Source organism: Opisthocomus hoazin, chromosome W, assembly GCF_030867145.1.
Source record: "Opisthocomus hoazin isolate bOpiHoa1 chromosome W, bOpiHoa1.hap1, whole genome shotgun sequence".
In the NCBI taxonomy this organism is placed as follows: domain Eukaryota; kingdom Metazoa; phylum Chordata; class Aves; order Opisthocomiformes; family Opisthocomidae; genus Opisthocomus; species Opisthocomus hoazin.
The window spans coordinates 15712627-15734610 of record NC_134453.1 but is presented as its reverse complement, the minus strand read 5'-3'; positions in this window follow the sequence as shown (position 1 = coordinate 15734610).

Below are 21984 nucleotides of genomic sequence, written 5' to 3'. Positions count from 1 at the left end.
AGGCAGGCAAGCAGCCGCAGTCTATGTGCGCCTGTGCGACCAGTGCCATGGGCAGATGAGGCTGAGCAAGAGCTTTCCAGGCTAGCCCCTTCTTGGAAAAAGTGCGTAGCTAGTGAATGTGAAGGGTTCTGGAGCAGAGGCTCGCGCCGAGGGACCCTTTGTCCGGTGGCAAAACCGCAGCGGCGAGGCGGCAAAAAGCGCCGAGAGAGAGAGAGGTGTCCCCAGCCCCACCCCCCCGAGCGGGAAAGCGGGAGGTGCCAACGAGAGGCAGCTCTGACTCAGCGGGGGCGGAGTAGAGTGTGACAGCAGCCAAACACCCTCACGGATAAGAGCAGCTCCCAGGGAGCGCGAGCGACCAGGAGCGCGGGCAAACAGAGCCGGCAAACAGAGGCGGCGCAGCAGCCCGGGAGCTGCGCAGCAGTTTGGGCAGCAGTTCGCGCAGGCAGGGCGAGCGGGGAAGGCGACTGGCAGGGTACAGCCGACCCTTCTGGCAACTCAAGTAGTGGGCATCGCTCTTCCAGGAGATATTCTAGCCATGGTTACCACCCGTGGTAAAGCTGTTGCTCGAAGGAGTGTGGGGACCCAGACGGAGGCCCCACGCAAGAATGCCGGTGTCCAGGTCTCTGGCTGCAGGGAGTGCCTGAGCCTGGCGCTCGTACCGGAGGACAGCAGAGACAACGGCTGTGTTCGGTGCGAGCAGGTGAATGACCTGCTCAGCCTGGTGGCAGAGCTGAAGGAGGAAGTGGAGAGGCTGAGGAGCATCCGGGAGTGTGAGAGGGAGATCGACTGGTGGGGCAGCACCCTGCCCTCCCTGAGGCAGAGGCAGCAGGAAGCGGCTCCACAGAAAGCAGAGAACCCCCTACCCTCTTGCCACCGAGCAGAAAGAGGGGGCCTAAGAGATGGGGGGAAATGGAAACGGGTCCCTGCTCGGGGGGCCAAGCGAATCTCCCCCCGGCCTCCCTCACCGGACCAGTTGCCCTTAAGCAACAGATATGGGGCTCTGGAGTGTGAGGGACCGGCCACAGAGGATGTGGGTGAAGGTGAAGATCCATCCAGGGGGTTGCCTAGGACGAGTCAGACAGCCCCAGGAATTACAACTGCCTCAACTAAGAAAAAAAGGAGGGTCATTGTCATAGGTGATTCCCTTCTGAGGGGAACAGAGGGCCCGATCTGCCGACCGGACCCATCCCACAGGGAAGTCTGCTGCCTCCCTGGGGCCCGGGTTAGGGATGTTGCTAAGGAACTCCCTGGTCTGGTGCGGCCTACTGATTACTACCCCCTCTTGGTAATGCAGGTTGGCGAGGACGAGATCGCAGAAAGAAGTCCCAAGACCATCAAAAGGGACTTCAGGGCACTGGGGCGACTGGTTGAGGGATCAGGGGCGCAGGTGGTGTTTTCCTCCATCCCATCAGTGGCAGGGAACAGCACTGAAAGGGGCAGGAAAACTCACCTGGTTAACAGGTGGCTCAGGGACTGGTGCCATCAGTCAAATTTCGGCTTCTTTGATCATGGGGAGGTGTACACAGCACCGGGCCTGCTGGCGACAGGTGGAACTCAGCTATCTCAAAGGGGAAAAAGAATTCTTGGCCACGAGCTGGCGGGGCTCATTGAGAGGGCTTTAAACTAGGTTCGAAGGGGGAAGGGGATACTGCCCAGCTCACTAGGGATGAGCATAGGCTTGGCGTGTCAAGGCCAGGGGTGAGCTTGACAGCCCAGCTCAAGTGTGTTTACACCAATGCACGTAGCATGGGCAATAAACAGGAGGAGCTGGAAGCCATTATACAGCAGGACGGCTACGACTTGGTCGCCATCACAGAAACGTGGTGGGACAACTCGCATGACTGGCATGCTGTCATAGATGGCTACAGACTCTTTAGGAAAGACAGACCAACAAGGAGAGGTGGGGGAGTTGCTCTATATGTGAAGGAGCAACTGGAATGCATTGAGCTTGGCCTGGGGGCAAATGGGGAACGAGTTGAGAGCTTGTGGGTTAGAATTAAGGGACAGGCTCATAAGGGTGACATTACGGTGGGTGTGTACTACAGGCCACCTGACCAGGAGGAGGAGGTTGATGAGGCCTTCTACAGGCAGCTGCAAGCAGCCTCACACTCACAGGCCCTGGTTCTCATGGGGGACTTCAACCACCCTGACATCAGCTGGGAAGACCATACAGCTAGGCAGGCGCAATCCAGGAGGTTCCTACAGAGCATCGATGATAACTTTCTGATGCAAGTGGTGGAGGAACCAACAAGGAAAGACGCGCTGCTGGACCTCGTGTTAACAAACAAGGAGGGACTGGTGGAGGATGTGAAGGTTGGAGGTAGACTCGGCTGCAGTGACCATGAAATGGTCAAGTTCAGGATCCTGCGTGGAGGAAGCAGGGCGATAAGCAGGATAAAAACCCTGGACCTCAGGAGGGCTGACTTTGCCCTCTTCAAGGAGCTACTGGGAGGAATCCCGTGGGCCAGGGCTCTCGAAGGCAGGGGGGTCCATGAGTGCTGGTCGCTCTTTAAACAACACTTCTTCCATGCACAGGAGCAATGCATCCCCCTGAGAAAGAAATCGAGCAAAGGAGGCAGGAGACCTGCATGGTTAAACAAGGAGCTTCTAGCGGAGATCAGGCAGAAGAGAAAGGTCCATGGAATGTGGAAAGAGGGGCAGGCCACTTGGGAAGAGTACAGAAACGTAGTGAGAGCATGCAGGGATGCGACGAGGAAGGCCAAGGCCCACCTGGAATTGAAGCTGGCAAGGGATGTCAAAAACAACAAGAAGGGCTTCTTCAACTACATCAGCAGCAAAAGGAAGGCTAGGGACAACGTGGGGCCGCTGCTGAATGAGGCGGGTGTCCTGGTGACAGAGGATGCGGAGAAGGCAGAGCTACTGAATGCCTTCTTTGCTTCAGTCTTCAGTGCTAAGACTGGCCCTCAGGAATCCCAGGCCCCGGAGGTAAGAGAAGAAGCCTACAAAGAGGACGACTTTCCCTTGGTCGAGGAGGACTGTGTGAGGGATCGCTTAAGCGATCTGGATGTCCACAAATCCATGGGCCCCGATGGAATGCACCCACGAGTGCTGAGGGAGCTGGCGGATGTCATTGCTGAGCCACTCTCCATCATCTTTGAGGGGTCCTGGAGGACAGGAGAGGTGCCCGAGGACTGGAGAAAGGCCAATGTCACTCCAATCTTCAAAAAGGGCAAGAAGGAGGACCCAGGGAACTACAGGCCGGTCAGCCTCACCTCCATCCCGGGAAAGGTGATGGAGCAGCTTATCCTGGAGGCCATCATCAAGCAAGTGGAAGAAAAGAAGGTTATCAGGAGTAGTCAGCATGGATTCACCAAGGGGAAATCATGCCTGACCAATCTGATAGCTTTCTACGATGACATGACTGGCTGGGTAGACGAAGGGAGAGCTGTGGATGTTATCTACCTTGACTTCAGCAAGGCTTTCGACACAGTCTCCCATGATATCCTCCTAGGGAAGCTGAGGAAGTGTGGGCTGGATGAGTGGTCGGTGAAGTGGATAGAGAACTGGCTGAATGGCAGAACTCAGAGGGTTGTCATCAGCGGCGCTGAGTCTAGTTGGAGGCTGGTAACAAGTGGTGTCCCCCAGGGGTCAGTACTGGGCCCAGTCTTGTTTAACTTCTTCATCAACGACCTGGATGAAGAGTTAGAATGTACCCTCAGCAAGTTTGCTGACGACACCAAACTGGGAGGTGTGGTAGACACACCAGAAGGCTGTGCTGCCATTCAGCGTGACCTGGATAGGCTGGAGAGCTGGGCAGAGAGGAACCTGATGAGGTTCAACAAAGGCAAATGCAGGGTCCTGCACCTGGGGAGGAACAACCTCGTGCACCAGTACAGGCTTGGGGTGGACCTGCTGGAGAGCAGCTCTGCGGAGAGGGACCTGGGTGTCCTGGTGGACGACAGGTTAACTATGAGCCAGCAGTGTGCCCTGGCTGCCAAGAAGGCCAATGGGATCCTGGGGTGCATCAAGAAGAGTGTGGCCAGCAGGACGAGGGAGGTTCTCCTTCCCCTCTACACTGCCCTGGTGAGGCCCCATCTGGAGTACTGTGTCCAGTTCTGGGCTCCCCAGTTCAAGAAGGATGAAGAGCTACTGGAGAGAGTCCAGCGGAGGGCTACAAGGATGGTGAGGGGACTGGAGCATCTCCACTACGAGGAGAGGTTGAGGGAACTGGGCTTGTTCAGCCTGAAGAAGAGAAGGCTGCGAGGGGACCTTATAAATGCCTACAAATATCTGAAGGGTGGGTGTCAGGAGGATGGGGCCAAGCTCTTTTCAGTGGTGCCCAGTGACAGGACAAGGGGTAATGGGCACAAACTGAGGCACAGGAAGTTCCGTCTGAACATGAGGAGGAACTTCTTCTCTCTGAGGGTGACGGAGCACTGGAACAGGCTGCCCAGGGAGGTTGTGGAGTCTCCTTCTCTGGAGATATTCAAGACCCGCCTGGACAAGGTCCTGTGCAGCCTGCTGTAGGTGACCCTGCTTCGGCAGGAGGGTTGGACTAGATGACCCACAGAGGTCCCTTCCAACCCCTACTATTCTGTGGTTCTGTGATTCTGTGATTCTGTAGACGAAGGGAGAGCCGTGGATGTTGTCTACCTTGACTTCAGCAAGGCTTTCGACACAGTCTCCCATGATATCCTCCTAGGGAAGCTGAGGAAGTGTGGGCTGGATGAGTGGTCGGTGAAGTGGATAGAGAACTGGCTGAATGGCAGAACTCAGAGGGTTGTCATCAGCAGCGCTGAGTCTAGTTGGAGGCTGGTAACAAGTGGTGTCCCCCAGGGGTCAGTACTGGGCCCAGTCTTGTTCAACTTCTTCATCAACGACCTGGATGAAGAGTTAGAATGTACCCTCAGCAAGTTTGCTGATGACACCAAACTGGGAGGTGTGGTAGACACACCGGAAGGCTGTGCTGCCATTCAGCGTGACCTGGATAGGCTGGAAATCTGGGCAGAGAGGAACCTGCTGAGGTTCAACAAAGGCAAGTGCAGGGTCCTGCACTAGGGGAGGAACAACCTCGTGCACCAGTTCAGTGCAGGTCTGCTGGAGGAACCCGGCAGGAATCCCCGGGCTACGTTTAAAGATTGAGATGGCAAGGCAAGCAAGCAGACCCAGTCTCTATGCCTCTGTGTAAGCAATACCATGAGCAGATGAGACTGAGCAACAGCTTTCCAGGCTAGCTCTTTCTGGGTGCGAGCTATCTGCAGACATTCGCATTTTCGAAGCAGGTCTGCGAAGGGAGCCTGGCAGGGACCTTCCCCATTCCCAGGCTACGTTTGAAGTTTGAGGTGACAAGACAGGCAAGCAGCCCCAGTCTCTGTGTGTCTGTGCAAGCAGTGCCATGAGCAGATGAGGCTGAGCAACAGCTTTCCTGCCAGGCCACTTCTGGGTGTGAGCTACCTGTAGACTTTTGGACCTTCTGTGCAGGACTGCTAGAGGCACCCGGCAGGGACACCAGGGCTACGTCTGAAGTTTGAGTTTGCAAGGAAAGCAAGCAGCCCCAGTCTCTGTGCATCTGAGACAGCAGTGCCAATGGGAAGATGAGGCTGAGCAACAGCTTGCAAGGCTAGCCAATACTTGGTAAGAGATTGATTCGAAGATCCGGTAAGAAAAACCTAACAGTACAATGTATACTGTTAAGCAGGTATTCTTTATTGCGGCGCCGGGCACACGGGGGAGTTCTCCTCCAAACGTGCGTGCCAGACACCCTGTTGCTTCAGGTTAAATACAATCACACAGGTAATTATTCATTATATGTGTAGGAACTAATTAGCATATGTAAATATCTTTCACGCATGTCTGTTAGTATCTTTGGGTGGTCTTCGGGGGTCCCAAGATGAAGGCCTATCCTCTTCATCACGCTGTTCACTGATTGACATTTGTTTCTGCGCAAACTCAGTTCTAGCATCACGTATATCATGTCCTTCAGGTTGTTTTGCTCCAGTCTTGTTGCTCTCTTGGTGCCTCCTTATCTCTGTAGCTTAGCGCATTTGCCCTCCCAAGGCTGAGCTGTCTGGAGTAGAGTTATTTAGGAGTCTCTTTTATCCCACAATTATCCCAATTATTTGCTGAGAATCAAGACCACTCTTTTTTCACTTTTAATTATTTTGTCTAACGACTAAGTGATAGCTTGTGCCCATGTCCTTCCACTACATTCCTTAATGAGAAAACAGGGATTAGTGTAACAGTTATATTGTTAGATCACTATGCATGCAGAAATACAAGTTACAGTACGAAAGACTACTAAAAACTAGAAAATATTCAGGCTTTTTGTTATAGTTTCACATTTCTTACAATCCCCTCTATCATTCCCCCCTTTTCTTTTAAGACTTTTGCTTCTTTTAGATCAAAAAGTCTTAGTAATCATCAGATCAGTCCATTCTTACATTGCCAACATAATCGATCACAGCACTTGCAGCACTGAATCATTATGCAGGCCAAAACACATACACCTACTATCACAAGAGCTAGGAAAAATAGGTTCTTTAACCAGGATAAATTTGGTAGCCGTGAGGTGAGTTTATTCCACATTTCCTCAAATCCGTAGGAAGTATCATCTTTAACTACTTCGTGTAATATTCTGGTGTTAAATAAATCTTACCTTGTTCACTTGCTCCCAAATCTTTTACTAATTTCATATCTTCTTTTGAATATTTAAATTCCATTTCTGTATCTACGAGTTTACCGTCTGGTACCAGTTCCAAGGTTTTTACAAAACTTCTTTCTGCTGCCCTTTTAGCCTCTTGATCTGCTAGTTTATTTCCCAGTTCCTGTTCAGTGTTACCTTTTTGATGTCCTCTGCAATGCATTATTGCCACTTGTTCTGGTAGATTTAAGATTTCTTTTGCATGTTTGATCTGTTTACCTTGAGCTGTGAGCAGTCCTCGTTCTTTCCACAATGCTCCATGAGCATGGACGACCCCGAAGGCGTATTTGGAGTCTGTCCAAATATTTATTTTCTTTCCTTTCGCCAATTCTAAGGCTCTGGTTAAAGCGATTATCTCTGCCTTTTGAGCAGACGTACCTGCAGGTAAAGGTTCTGCCTCGATTACCTTGTGTGCGGTGGTTACTGCATACCCTGCTTTACGAGCTCCGTCTTTTATGAAGCTGCTTCCATCGGTGAACCAGGAGTCCTCTGCGCTTTCCAACGGTTTCTCCTTTAAATCAGGTCTGCTGGAATAGACTGTTTCAATAGTCTCCAAGCAGTCGTGCGTTAGGGGTTCCATAGTGGCGGAATCTTTACTAAGAAAAGATGCTGGATTTACAATGTTAGCTGTCACAATATTAACATCATCTTGTTCCACCAAAATAGCCTGATACTTTAGGAATCGGGATGGTGAGAGCCAATGGCCCCCTTTTTGTTCCAATACTGCAGAAACTGTGTGTGAGACTATGACTGTCATTTTCTGGCCCATAGTGAACTTACGAGCTTCTTGAATGTTAAGGACAACTGCTGCCACAGCTCGCAGACACCCAGGCCATCCTTTGCTTACCTCATCCAATTGCTTGGAGAAATATGCCACTGCTCTCTTGTGCGGCCCCAGCTGTTGAGCGAGCACTCCCAGGGCAATGCCTTGTCTCTCGTGAGAAAATAGCCAAAAGGGTTTTAGAACATTTGGAAGTCCGAGAGCTGGGGCTCTCATAAGTTCCTTTTTTAACTGTTCAAAAGCCCTTTTTGCATCTCCGGTCCAAATCAGGTATCTGGCATTATTTTTCAACAGTTCATACAAGGGCTTTACCATTAGTCCATAATTATATATCCATAGTCTACACCATCCTGTCATTCCTAAAAAGGTTCTTAATTCTTTTACCGTTTGTGGTTCTGGAGTCCGGCAGATTGCTTCTTTCCTCTCTCTTCCCAGTTCTCGTTGTCCTCTTGAGATTTTGAGTCCGAGGTAAGTCACTTGTTGTTGAATCATCTGAGCTTTCTGTTGAGAAACTCGATAACCATTAAGCCCCAGAAAATTAAGAAGACTCACTGTCCATTTTTTGCAATCCCCCTCTGTTTCTGCAGCGATGAGGAGATCATCGACATATTGTAACAATGTCCCCTTTTGTGTCGGAGGATTCCATTTTTCGAGATCCCGAGCTAGCTGATTTCCAAAGATGGTAGGGCTATTTTTGAAACCTTGGGGTAACACTGTCCAGGTTAACTGGGTTTTTCGTCCAGAATCTGGATTTTCCCATTCAAAAGCGAATAGGTTCTGACTGTTTGAGGCCAGAGGTAAACAGAAAAAGGCATCTTTTAAATCCAGTACGGTAAACCATCCCTGGCTATCTTCCAGTTTATTCAACAAGGTATAGGGATTAGCTACTACTGGGTAGAGATCTTCCACGATTTTATTAGTTGCCCTCAAATCTTGTACTAACCTGTAACTTTTCCCATCCGACTTTTTCACTGGCAAAATGGGGGTGCTGTATTCAGATTCACATTCTATTAACAATCCAAAATTTATAAAACTATCAATTATTTTCTTAATTCCTCTTCGGTCCTCTAGCTTAAGGGGGTATTGTTTGATCTTAACTGGTCGAGCTCCAGGCTTCAATTTTATCTCTATTGGGTCCGCATTTTTGGCTCTGCCTGGAGTTCCCGAAGCCCATACACCTGGATACACTTGGTCCAGTATATCCTGAGGTATTTCTCCTTTTTCTATAATTTGAATCAATGCCAGGCTCAGAATTTTGGTTAATTTAGTATCCTCAATTTTAAATTTTATTTGTCCCTTTCTGAAAATTATTGTGGCATTCAGTTGTTCCAATAGGTCTCGTCCTAGAAGGGACTTAGGGGCCCCAGGCAGGTACAAAAATCTGTGTATTCCAATGTGTTTACCTAATTTGTACTTTAATGGTTTTAGAAAATATGCCTTTTCCGATTGGCCTGTAGCGCCCACAACGGTTATAAAATCCTTATCCAAAGGCATCAGTTGTTGATTTAAAACAGAAAACGACGCACCAGTGTCTACCAAAAATTCCATTCTGTTTCCCTAGCTTTATGTTAACCATTGGATCCGCTAGGGTGGATTCCCCAGGTCCCCGTCATTCGGTATCCTGTAGGTCAGCAACTATTCTGGGGCAGGGTGCCTTTTTCTTCTGTGGACATTCCCTCTGCCAATGTCCGAATCCCTTACAACGAGCGCACTGATTGCTTTTTAGTCTCCTTTGATCGTAATTCCTCTTATTGTTCTCATCCCTGTTACGATACACTCGCCACGCCTCTTCCACTAGTTTCTCTAAATTCCTTACATCTGGTTCTTTAAGTTTCTGCAGCTTCTTTCTAATATCATTATCAGCCTGTCCTATAAATAGAGATATTAGCTGCTGTCTAGCTGCATCTGATGCCGGATCCATGGTAGTGTATTTCCGCACTGCTGTTCGTAATCTATCTAAGAATTCTGTCGGAGTTTCTGTCGGACCTTGTTTTACTTCATATAAGGCTGACCAGTTTACTGCTTTCGGGATCCCGTGTTCCAGCCCATACTGAATCCAAACACGGTATTGCTGTAACAGTCGATACTGGGTTTGATCATTAGGGTCCCACCCCGGGTCTCTAAGTGGAACATGTTGTTCCTCGGTCCCTTGTAAAGTACCTGCAGTAATTTGTGCCCTCACATGATCCCTTGCTGTTTTTAACACAATTCCTTTCTCAGTCTCTGTCATTGCCTCTAACATCAAATCCACATCTTTCCAATCCGGATCCAAATTCTTAACTATCCATTCAAATTTCTTGGCTACCCTGCTAGGATCTTCCCTGTATTCCCTTACAGTTTCTCTCCATTTGTCTATATCTTCCATTTGGAAGGGTGTTCTTATCAGGGTTGGCCCCCCCGGCCCCATCGCCTGTCTTAAAGGGGCTTGGATGATGGGTCCCACCCTACTACGAGTCCGAGCAGTGATGGGACTTGACCCGCTAGATGGTGTTCCTTCCTCATCAGAGGACTCGTCCCCGTCTGCGCGGGCGGGGGTTCCCGCAGCCGACCCAGCATCAGGGAGAGGGGGGGGTGACACAAAATCCTCCATACGCTCCTCTAATTTCTTCCGATTCCCTTTTGTTTTTAGACACCTTTGCCCTATGCTGCACGCAGAACAACACCGCTTAAGTTTTCCCGGCTCTTTCTTTCTATCCCTTTCCAATGCCAACACAAGGGGATCCTGCGGGGCTAGATTTATACCACTTTCTTTTTGCCACTCGGGGTGATTTCGCAAAGTGAAAAACATATCGGCATATGAGACCTCATCCCATTTTCCTTCTCTTCTCAAGAACAACATTAGCTGTAGCAAAGTATTATAATCCAGGGTCCCATTGTCAGGCCACTTTGCCTCCTCATCTAACTTGTATAACGGCCACCATTGATTACAATACTATAACTAACGTCCTTTTATTCACTCTACCTCCTGGGGGTCCCCCTATCTCCTTCCAATGTTGCAAAATACAGCCCAAGGGGCTCTTCTTCAGAATCTCTTTGCTCTGTGAAGTTCCCATTATGCAGCACGTCCACCTCTTTGTTCCCCAATCAATGTACAGCAAACCCTAACAAACAAACCTAAACAAATCCTTCTAACGCCGTTAGCTCTAATTACTTAACCAAAATTCTATACTTTAAGCTAAGAGAAATAATTACTGAACTGCGATTTTACACCAGAACGTTATACGACACTTATAACAAAACAACTATTATAATTATCACTAGTAGTATTCCGTCGATAACAACAATGGGATAATTACTTTAAAATAAACATTCACTGTTTTCTTACGCTTTGTTCTTTACCGGCTGCTTCCCTCGCGGGAGAACAGAACCGCAGGTCAAAACTCCACGCTCACCCTTGTTTATATGTCTCATTCACACAGAGGCCTCACACACAGTCACACAATTTTAACCCGGAGTTACTGCAATCCGAACCGTTTGCCAGAACCGTAGTCAATATCCAGAATAATGATCCATGTATCAGTCAAGACCGTGTCCAGTGGGGACTCAAACCCCTACAGTGGGGACTCAAACACCCCACAGTGGGGACTCAAACCCCTATATACCTCTAAGGTGCTAGCAGCCCGGTATACTCTCCCTGCGTAATTAAATTACGACTTAGGGGACTCGGACCCCGTTGCTTAGTAAAAAGTAGTAAAAGAATACCTTTACTCACGGATGGTCCTTGTCTGTTCCCGCGGTGATCCAGATAAGGCGAGGAGCCCCTTCGGGAAAAGGCTCCCAAGGGCCCAAGGGGGTCCTGTTCTTACCGGGTCCCGCAGCCGAACAGAGTGAGTCCCATCTGGGGTGCCAAATTGATTCGAAGATCCGGTAAGAAAAACCTAACAGTACAATGTATACTGTTAAGCAGGTATTCTTTATTGCGGCGCCGGGCACACGGGGGAGTTCTCCTCCAAACGTGCGTGCCAGACACCCTGTTGCTTCAGGTTAAATACAATCACACAGGTAATTATTCATTATATGTGTAGGAACTAATTAGCATATGTAAATATCTTTCACGCATGTCTGTTAGTATCTTTGGGTGGTCTTCGGGGGTCCCAAGATGAAGGCCTATCCTCTTCATCACGCTGTTCACTGATTGACATTTGTTTCTGCGCAAACTCAGTTCTAGCATCACGTATATCATGTCCTTCAGGTTGTTTTGCTCCAGTCTTGTTGCTCTCTTGGTGCCTCCTTATCTCTGTAGCTTAGCGCATTTGCCCTCCCAAGGCTGAGCTGTCTGGAGTAGAGTTATTTAGGAGTCTCTTTTATCCCACAATTATCCCAATTTTTTGCCGAGAATCAAGACCACTTTTGTTTCACTTAATTATTTTGTCTAACGACTAAGTGATAGCTTGTGCCCATGTCCTTCCACTACATTCCTTAATGAGAAAACAGGGATTAGTGTAACAGTTACATCGTTAGATCACTATGCATGCAGAAATACAAGTTACAGTACTAAAGACTACTAAAAACTAGAAAATATTCAGGCTTTTTATTATAGTTTCACATTTCTTACAATCTCCTCTATCAAGATATCCTGAGACGTTCACATATTCGGGTCAGGGTTGCGGTAGGCCCCTGGCAAGGGTCCCTTGGGATACGTTGGAAGTTTGAGGTGGCAAAGAAAGCAAGCAGCCCCAGTCTCTGTGCGCCTGCGCGAGCAGTGCCATGGGCAGATGAGGCTGACCAACAGCTTTCCAGGCTAGCCAGTACTTGGTAAGTGATATATTGAGACGTTTGCATATTCAGGTCAGGGCTGTGGCAGGCGCTTGGCAAAGACCCCCTAGGATACGTTTGAAGTTTAAGGTTGCATGGGAAGCAAGCAACCCCAGTCTCTGTGCATCTGTGAGAGCAGTGCCATGGGCAGATGAGGCTGAGAAACAGCTTTCAAGGCTAGTCCCTTCTGGGTGTGATCTATCTGGAGATGTTCGCATTTTCAGTGTAGGTCTGCTGGAGGCACCCGACAGGGACACCGTGGCTACGTTTGAAGATTGAGGTGGCAAGGCAAGCAAGCAGCCCCAGTCCATCTGTGCCTGTGCAAACAGTGCCATGTGTAGATGAGGCTGAGCAACAGCTTTCCAGGCTAGCCCCTTCCTGGTAAGAGATATCCTGAGACGTTTGCATATTAAGGTCAGGGCTGTGGGAGGCACCCGTCAGGGACCCTTGGGTTACGTTTCAAGATTGAGATGGCAAGGCAAGCAAGCAGCCCCAGTCTCTGAGCACCTGAGCGAGCAGTGCCATGAGCGGCTGAGGCTGAGTAACAGCTCTCCAGGCTAGCGAGTTCTGGGTGCAAGCTATCTGGAGACGTTCGCATATACTTTGCAGGGCTGCTGGAGGCACCCGTCAGGGACCTCCTCTTTACGTTTGAAGACTGCGGTTGCAAGACAAGCAAGCAGCCCCAGAATTTGGGCGCCTGTGCAAGTAGTGTCAAGGGCAGATGAGGCTGAGCAACAGCTTTCCAGGCTAGCCCCTTCTTGGTAAGAGATATCCGGAGACGCGCGCATATTCGGGTCAGGGCTGTGGCAGGTGCCTGACAAAGACCCGCTGGATACATTTGAAGTTTAAGGTGGCAAAGGAATCAAATACACCAGTCTCTGTGCGCCTGTGAGACCAGTGCCATAGGCAAATGAGGCTGAGCAACAGCTTTCCATGCTAGCCCCTTCTGGGTGGAAGCTATCTGCAGAAGTTCGCCTATTCGGGTCACGGCTGCTGGAGGCAACCGGCAGGGACTCCCTGGTTACGTTTGAAGTTTGAGGTGGCAAGGCAAGCAAGCAGCCCCAGTGTCTGTACGTCTGTGCGAGCAGTGCCATGGGCAGTTGAGGTTGAGCAACACCTTTCAAGGCTAGTCCCTTTTTGGTAAGAGATATAGTGAGACGTGCGCATATTCGGGTCAGGTCTGTGGGAGGTGCCCGGCAACGACCCCCTAGGTTGGGTTTGAAGTTTGAGGTGGCAAGGCAAGCAAGCAGCCCCAGTCTCTGTGCGCCTGCGCGACAAGTGCCATGGGCAGATGAGGCTGAGCAAGAGCTTTCCATGCTAGCGTCTTCTTGGTAAGAGATATATCGAGACGTTCGCATTTTCAGTGCAGGGCTACTGGAGGCAACCCGGCAGGGACCCCAGGGCTACGTTTGAAGTTTAAGGTGGCAAGGCAAGCAAGCAGGCCCAGTCTCTGTGCGCCTGTGCGAGCAGTGCCATGGGCAGATGAGGCTGAGCAACAGCTTTTCAGACTAGCCCCTTGTGGGTTCGAGATATCTGGAAACGCTCGCATATTCGAATCAGGGTTGCGGCAGACGCCCGAAAAAACCTCTTAGGCTACGTTTGAAGTTTGAGGTGGCAAGGCAACCAAGAAACCCAAGTCTCTGTGCGCCCGTGCGAGTAGTGCCATGGGCAGATGAGTCTGAGCAACAGCTTTTCATACTAGCCCCTTGTGGGTTCGAGATATCTGGAAACGCTCGCATATTCGAATCAGGGTTGCGGCAGATGCCCGAAAAAACCTCTTAGGCTACGTTTGAAGTTTGAGGTGGCAATGCAACCAAGAAACCCAAGTCTCTGTGCACCTGTGCAAGCAGAGCCATGGGCAGATGAAGCTGAGCAACAGCTCTCCAGGCTAGCACCTTCTTGGTAAGAGATATCCTGAGACGTTTGCATATTCGGGTCAGGGCTGCAGAAGGGACCGGGTACGGAGCCCCGGGATACGTTTGAAGTTGGAGGTGGCAAGGCAAGCAAGCAGCCCAAGTCTCTGAGCACGTGTGCAAGCAGTGCCATGAGCAGATGAGGCTGAGCAACAGCTTTCCAGGCTAGCCCCTTTTTGGTAAGAGATATAGTGCAACGCGCACATATTAGGGGCAGGGCTCTGGGAGGCGCCCGGCAAAGACCTCCTAGGCTACGTTTGAAGTTTGAGGTGTCAAAGCAAGGAAGCAGCCCCAGTCAGTGTGCGCCTGTGCAAGCAGTGCCGTGGGCAGATGAGGCTGAGCAACAGCTTTCCAGGCTAGCCCCTTCTTGGTACGAGATATCCTGAGATGTTCGCATATTAAGGTCAGGGCTGTGGGAGGCACCCGTCAGGGACCCTTTGGTTACGTTTGAAGTTTGAGGTGGCAAGGCAAAGAAGCAGCCACAGTCTCTGTGCATCTGTGATAGCAGTGCCATGGGCAAATGAGGCTGAGCAACAGCTTTCCAGGCTAGCCCGTTTGGTTGCGAGCTATCTGGAGTCGTTCGGATATTCGTTGCAGGGCTGCTGGAGGCTCCCCTCAGGGACCCTTTGGTTACGTTTGAATATAGAGATGGCAAGGCAAGCAAGCAGCCCCAGTCTCTGAGCACCTGTGCAAGCAGTGCCATGAGCAGATGAGGCTGAGCAAAAGCTTTCCAGGCTAGGCCCTTCTGGGTGGAATCTATCTGGAGATGTTCGCATTTTTGGTGCAGGTCTGCTGGAGGCACCCGGCAGGGATCCCCAAGGTACGTTTGAAGATTGAGGTGGCAAGGCAAGCAAGCAGCCCCAGTGTCTGAGCAAGTGTGCAAGCAGTGCCATGGGCAGATGAGGCTGAGCAACAGCCTTCCAGGCTAACCCCTTCTTGGTAACAGATAACACGAGGCGTTCGCATTTTCAGTGCAGGACTGCTGGAGGGATCGGGCAGGGAACCTCCTAGGCTACGTTTGAAGTTTTAGGTGGCAAGGCAAGCAAGCAGCCCCAGTCTCTGAGCACCTGTGCGAGCAGTGCCATGAGCGGCTGAGGTTGAGTAACAGCTCTACAGGCTAGCGCGTTCTGGGTGCAAGCTATCTGGAGACATTCGCATATACTTTGCAGGGCTGCTGGAGGCACCCGTCAGGGACCTCCTCTTTACGTTTGAAGACTGCGGTGGCAAGGCAAGCAAGCAGCCCCAGTCTCTGGACGCCTGTGCGAGCAGCGCCATGGGCAGATGATGCTGAGCAACAGCTTTTCAGACTAGCCCCTTGTGGGTTCGAGATATCTGGAAACGCTCGCATATTTGGGTCAGGGTTGCGGCAGACGCCCGAAAAAACCTCCTAGGCTACGTTTGAAGATTGATGTGGCAAGGCAAGCAAGCAGCCCCAGTGTCTGGGCGCCTGTGCGAGCAGTGCCAAGGGCAGACGAGGCTGAGCAAAAGCTTTCCAGGCTAGCCCCTTCTTGGTACGACATATCCTGAGACGTTCGCATATTAAGGTCAGGGCTGTGGGAGCCACCAGTCAGGGACCCTTTGGTTACGTTTGAAGATTGAGGTGACAAGGCAAGCAAGCAGCCCCAGTCTCTGTGCATCTGTGAGAGCAGTGCCATGGGCAGATGAGGCTGAGCAACAGCTTTCCAGGCTAGCCCGTTTGGTTGCGAGCTCTCTCGAGTCGTTCGCATATTCGGTGCAGGGCTGCTGGAGGAACCGGTCAGGGAGCCCTTGGATACGTTTGAAGTTTGAGGTGGCAAGGTAAGCAAGCACCCGCACTCTTTGTGCATCTGTGCGAGCAGTGCCATGGGCAGATGAGGCTGAGCAACAGCTTTCCAGGCTAGCCCCTTCTTGGTAAGAGATATCCTGAGACGTTCGCATATTAAGGTCAGGGCTGTGGGAGGCACCCGTCAGGGACCGTTTGGTTACGTTTGAAGATTGAATTGGCAAGGAGAGCAAGTAGCCCTCGTCTCTGTGCACCTGTGCAAGCAGTGCCATGGGCAGATGAGGCTGAGCAACAGCTTTCCACGCTAACCCCTTCTTGGTAATAGATAACCCGAGGCATTCTCATTTTCGGTGCAGGGCTGCAGGAGGGACCGGGTACGGAGCCCCGGGATACGTTTGAAGTTGGAGGTGGCAAGGCAAGCAAGCAGCCCCAGTCTCTGAGCACGTGTGCAAGCAGTGCCATGAGCAGATGAGGCTGAGCAACAGCGTTCCAGGCTAGCGCCTTTTTGGTAAGAGATATAGTGCGACGCGCACATATTAGGGGCAGGGCTGTGGGAGGCGCCCAGCAAAGACCTCCTAGGATACGTTTGATGTTTGAGGTGTCAAGGCAAGGAAGCACCCCCACTCTCAGTGCATCTGTGATAGCAGTGCCATGGGCAAATGAGGCTGAGCAACAGCTTTCCAGGCTAGCCTTTTTGGTTGCGAGCTATCTGGAGTCGTTCGGATATTCGTTGCAGGGCTGCTGGAGGCTCCCCTCAGGGACCCTTTGGATACGTTTGAATATTGAGATGGCAAGGCAAGCAAGCAGCCCCAGTCTCTGATCACGTGTGCAAGCAGTGCCATGAGCAGATGAGGCTGAGCAAAAGCTTTCCAGGCTAGGCCCTTCTGGGTGGAATCTATCTGGAGATGTTCGCATTTTTGGTGCAGGTCTGCTGGAGGCACCCGGCAGGGATCCCCAAGGTACGTTTGAAGATTGAGGTGGCAAGGCAAGCAAGCAGCCCCAGTGTATGAGCAAGTGTGCAAGCAGTGCAATGAGCAGATGAGGCTGAGTAACAGGTTTCCAGGCTAACCCCTTCTTGGTAACAGATAACCCGAGGCGTTCGCATTTTCAGTGCAGGGCTGCAGGAGGGACCGGGTAGGGAGCCTAGGGATATGTTTGAAGTTTGAGGTGGCATGGCAAGCAAGCAGCCCCAGTCTCTGTGCACCTGTGCAAACAGTGCCATGGGCACATGAGGCTGAGCAACAGCCTTCCAGGCTAACCCCTTCTTGGTAACAGATAACGCGAGGCGTTCGCATTTTCAGTGCAGGACTGCTGGAGGGATCGGGCAGGGAGCCACTGGATACGTTTGAAGTTTGAGGTGGCAAGGCAAGCAAGCAGCCCCAGTCTCTGTGCGCCTGTGCGAGCAGTGCCATGGGCAGATGAGACTGAGAAACAGCTTTCCAGGCTAGACCCTTCTGGGTGCAACCTATCTGAAGACATTCTACCTTTTGAGGCAGGGGTGCTGGAGGTGCCCGGCAGAGACCCCCGGGATATTTGAAGTTTGAGGTGGAAAGGTAAGCAAGCATTCTCAGTCTCTCTGCACCTGTGCGAGCAGTGCCATGGCCAGATGAGGCTGAACAACAGCTTTCCAGGCGAGCCCCTTCTTGGCATAGGATATGTTGAGTAGCTCGCCTATTCGAGTCAGGATTGCAACAGGTGCCTGTAAAAAACCACCTCGGTTACATTTGAAGTCTGAGGTGGCAAGGAAAGCAAGCAGCCACAGTCTCAGGGGTCTGTGCGAGCAGTGCCTTGGGCAGAGGACTCTGAGCAACAGCTTTCCAGGCTAGCCCCTTTTTTTTACGAGATATGCTGAGACATTCGCATTCTCGGTGCAGGGCTACAAGAGGCAACCCGGCAGGGACCCCTACGCTACATTTGAATTTTGGGGTGCCAAGGCAAGCAAGAAACCCCAGTCTCTGTGCGCCTGTGTGAGCAGTGCAATGGGCAGATGAGGCTGAGCAACAGCTTTCCAGGCTAGACAATTTTGGTACGAGATATGCTGAGGCGTTTCCATATTCGGGTCAGGTCTGTGGGAAGTTCCCAACAACGACCCCCTCGGCTAGGTTTGAAGTTTGCTGTGGCAAGGCAAGCAAGCAGCCCCAGTCTCTGTGCGCCTGTGCGACCACTGCCATGGGCAGATGAGGCCGAGCAACAGCTTTCCAGGCTAGCCTCTGTTTGCTACGAGATATGCAGAGACGCTCGCAAAGTCGAGTCAGGGCTGCGGCAGGTTCCTGGCAAAGACCCCCTAGGATATGTTTGATGTTTGACGTGGCAAGGCAAGCAAGAAACCCCAGTCTCTGGGCGCCTGTGCAAGCAGTGCCATGGGCAGACGAGGCTGAGCAACAGTTTTCCAGGCTAGCCCCTTCTGGGTGCGAGCTATCTAGAGACGTTCACAGCCTCCATGCAGGGCTACTGGAGGCATCCGTCAGGGACCCCCTGGTTACGTATGAAGTTTGAGGTGGCAAGGCAAGCAAGCACCCCCAGTCTCTGTGCGCCTGTGTAAGCAGTGCCATGGGCAGAGGAGGCTGAACAACAGATTTCCAGGCTAACAATTTTGATACGAGATATGCTGAGATGTTCACATTTTCGGTGCAGGGCTACTGGAGGCAATCCGGCAGGACCCCTACGCTACATATGAATTTTGAGATGGCAAGGCAAGAAAGAAACCTCAGACTCTGTGCGCCTGTGCGAGCAGTGCCATGGGCAGATGAGGCTGAGCAACAGCTTTCCAGGCTAGCTCATTTTTGGTACGAGATATCCTGAGACATACGATTTTTCGGTGCAGGGCTACTGGAGGCACCTGGCAGGGACCCCTAGGCTACATTTGAATTTTGAGGAGGTAAGGCAAGCAAGCAGCCCCAGTCTGTGGGCGCCTGTACGAGCAGTGCCATGGGCAGATAAGGCTGAGCCAGAGCTTTGCAGTCTAGCCCATTCTTGGTAAGAGATATCTTGAGACGTTCGCATATTTAGGTCCGTGCTGCAGTAGGCACCCGGCAAGGACTCCCTAGGCTGCGATTAATGTTTGAGGTGGCAAGTCACGCAAGCAGCCGCAGTCTCTGTGCACCTGTGCAAGCAGTGCCATGGGCACATGAGGCTGAGCAACAGTTTTCAAGGCTAGACAATTTTTGTTCGAGATATCCTGAGACATTCGCATATTCGGGTCAGGTCTGTGGGAGGTGCCCAACAACGACCCCCTCGGCTAGGTTTGAAGTCTGCTGTGGCAAGGCAAGCAAGCAGCCCCAGTCTCTGTGCGCCTGTGCGACCACTGCCATGGGCAGATGAGGCTGAGCAACAGCTTTCCAGGCTAGCCCCTGTTTGGTACGAGATATCCTGAGACGTTCACATTTTCGGTGCAGGGCTACTGGAGGCAATCCGGCAGGGACCCCTACGCTAGATGTGAATTTTGAGGTGTCAAGGCAAGCAAAAAACCCCAGTCACTCTGCGCGTGTACGAGCAGTGCCATGGGCAGATGAGGCTGAGCAACAGCTGTCCAGGCTACACAATTTTGGTACGACATATCGTGAGGCGTTCGCATATTCAGGACAGGTCTGAGGGAGGTGTCCAGCAAAGACCCCGTAGGCTAGGTTTGAAGTTTGCGGTGGCAAGGCAAGCAAGCAGCCCCAGTCTCTGTGCGCCTGTGTGAGCAGTGCCATGGGCAGATGAGGCTGAGCAACAGCTTTCAAGGCTAGCCCCTTCATGACATAAGATATGTTGAGACGCTCGTATATTCAGGTCACAATTGCGGCAGGCGCCTGTAAAAAACCTCCTAGGCTACGTTTGAAGTTTGAGGTGGCAAGGCAAGCAAGCAACCCCAGTCTCTGTGCACCTGTGTGAGCAGTGCCATGGGCACATGAGGCTGAGCAACAGCTTTCCAGGCTAGCCCCTTTTTGGTACGAGATATCCTGAGACGTTCGCATTTTCGGTGCAGGGCTGCTGGATGGAACGGACGGAGAGCCACTGGATACGTTTGAAGTTTGAGGTGTCAAGGCAAGGAAGCACCCCCACTCTCAGTGCATCTGTGATAGCAGTGCCATGGGCAAATGAGGCTGAGCAACAGCTTTCCAGGCTAGCCTGTTTGGTTGCGAGCTATCTGGAGTCGTTCGGATATTCGTTGCAGGGCTGCTGGAGGCTCCCCTCAGGGACCCTTTGGATACGTTTGAATTTTGAGGTGGCAAGGCAAGCAAGCAGCCCCAGTCTCTGATCACGTGTGCAAGCAGTGCCATGAGCAGATGAGGCTGAGCAAAAGCTTTCCAGGCTAGGCCCTTCTGGGTGGAATCTATCTGGAGATGTTCGCATTTTTGGTGCAGGTCTGCTGGAGGCACCCGGCAGGGATCCCCAAGGTACGTTTGAAGATTGAGGTGGCAAGGCAAGCAAGCAGCCCCAGTGTCTGAGCAAGTGTGCAAGCAGTGCAATGAGCAGATGAGGCTGAGTAACAGGTTTCCAGGCTAACCCCTTCTTGGTAACAGATAACCCGAGGCGTTCGCATTTTCAGTGCAGGGCTGCAGGAGGGACCGGGTAGGGAGCCTAGGGATATGTTTGAAGTTTGAGGTGGCATGGCAAGCAAGCAGCCCCAGTCTCTGTGCACCTGTGCAAACAGTGCCATGGGCAGATGAGGCTGAGCAACAGCCTTCCAGGCTAACCCCTTCTTGGTAACAGATAACGCGAGGCGTTCGCATTTTCAGTGCAGGACTGCTGGAGGGATCAAGCAGGGAGCCACTGGATACGTTTGAAGTTTGAGGTGGCAAGGCAAGCAAGCAGCCCCAGTCTCTGTGCGCCTGTGCGAGCAGTGCCATGGGCAGATGAGGCTGAGCAACAGCTTTCCAGGCTAGCCCCTTTTTGGTACGAGATATCCGGAGACGTTCGCATTTTCGGTGCAGGGCTACCGGAGGCAACCAGGAAGGGACCCCAGGGATACGTTTGAAGTTTGAGGTGGCAAGGCAAGCAAGCAGCCCCAGTCTCTGTGCGCCTGTGCGAGCAGTGCCATGGGCAGATGAGACTGAGAAACAGCTTTCCAGGCTAGACCCTTCTGGGTGCAACCTATCTGAAGACATTCTACCTTTTGAGGCAGGGGTGCTGGAGGTGCCCGGCAGAGACCCCCGGGATATTTGAAGTTTGAGGTGGAAAGGTAAGCAAGCATTCTCAGTGTCTCTGCACCTGTGCGAGCAGTGCCATGGCCAGATGAGGCTGAACAACAGCTTTCCAGGCGAGCCCCTTCTTGGCATAGGATATGTTGAGTAGCTCGCCTATTCGAGTCAGGATTGCAACAGGTGCCTGTAAAAAACCACCTCGGTTACAATTTGAAGTCTGAGGTGGCAAGGCAAGCAAGCAGCCCCAGTCTCAGGGGCCTGTGCGAGCAGTGCCTTGGGCAGAGGACTCTGAGCAACAGCTTTCCAGGCTAGCCCCTTTTTTTTACGAGATATCCTGAGACGTTCGCATTCTCGGTGCAGGGCTACAAGAGGCCACCCGGCAGGGACCCCTACGCTACATTTGAATTTTGGGGTGGCAAGGCAAGCAAGCATTCTCAGTCTCTGTGCGCCTGTGTGAGCAGTGCCATGGGCAGAGGAGGCTGAGCAACAGCTTTCCAGGCTAGCCCCTTCGTGACATAAGCTCTGTTGAGACGCTCGCATATTGGGGTCAGTATTGCGGCAGGCGCCTGTAAAAAACCTCCTAGGATACGTTTGAAGTTTGAGGTGGCAAGGCAAGAGAGCAGCCTCAGTCTCTGTGCGCCTGTACGAGCAGTGCCATGGGCAGATAAGGCTGAGCCAAAGCTTTGCAGTCTAGCCCATTCTTGGTAAGAGATATCTTGAGACGTTCGCATATTTAGGTCCGTGCTGCAGTAGGCGCCCCGCAAGGACTCCCTAGGCTGCGATTAATGATTGAGGTGGCAAGTCACGCAAGCAGCCGCAGTCTCTGTGCACCTGTGCAAGCAGTGCAATGGGCACAAGAGGCTGAGCAACAGCTTTCCAAACCAGCCCCTTCTGGGTGCGAGCAATCTGGAGACGTTCACACCTTCGGTGCAGGGCCGCTGGAGGCACCCAGCAGGGATCCCCTAGGTTACATTTGAATTTTGAGG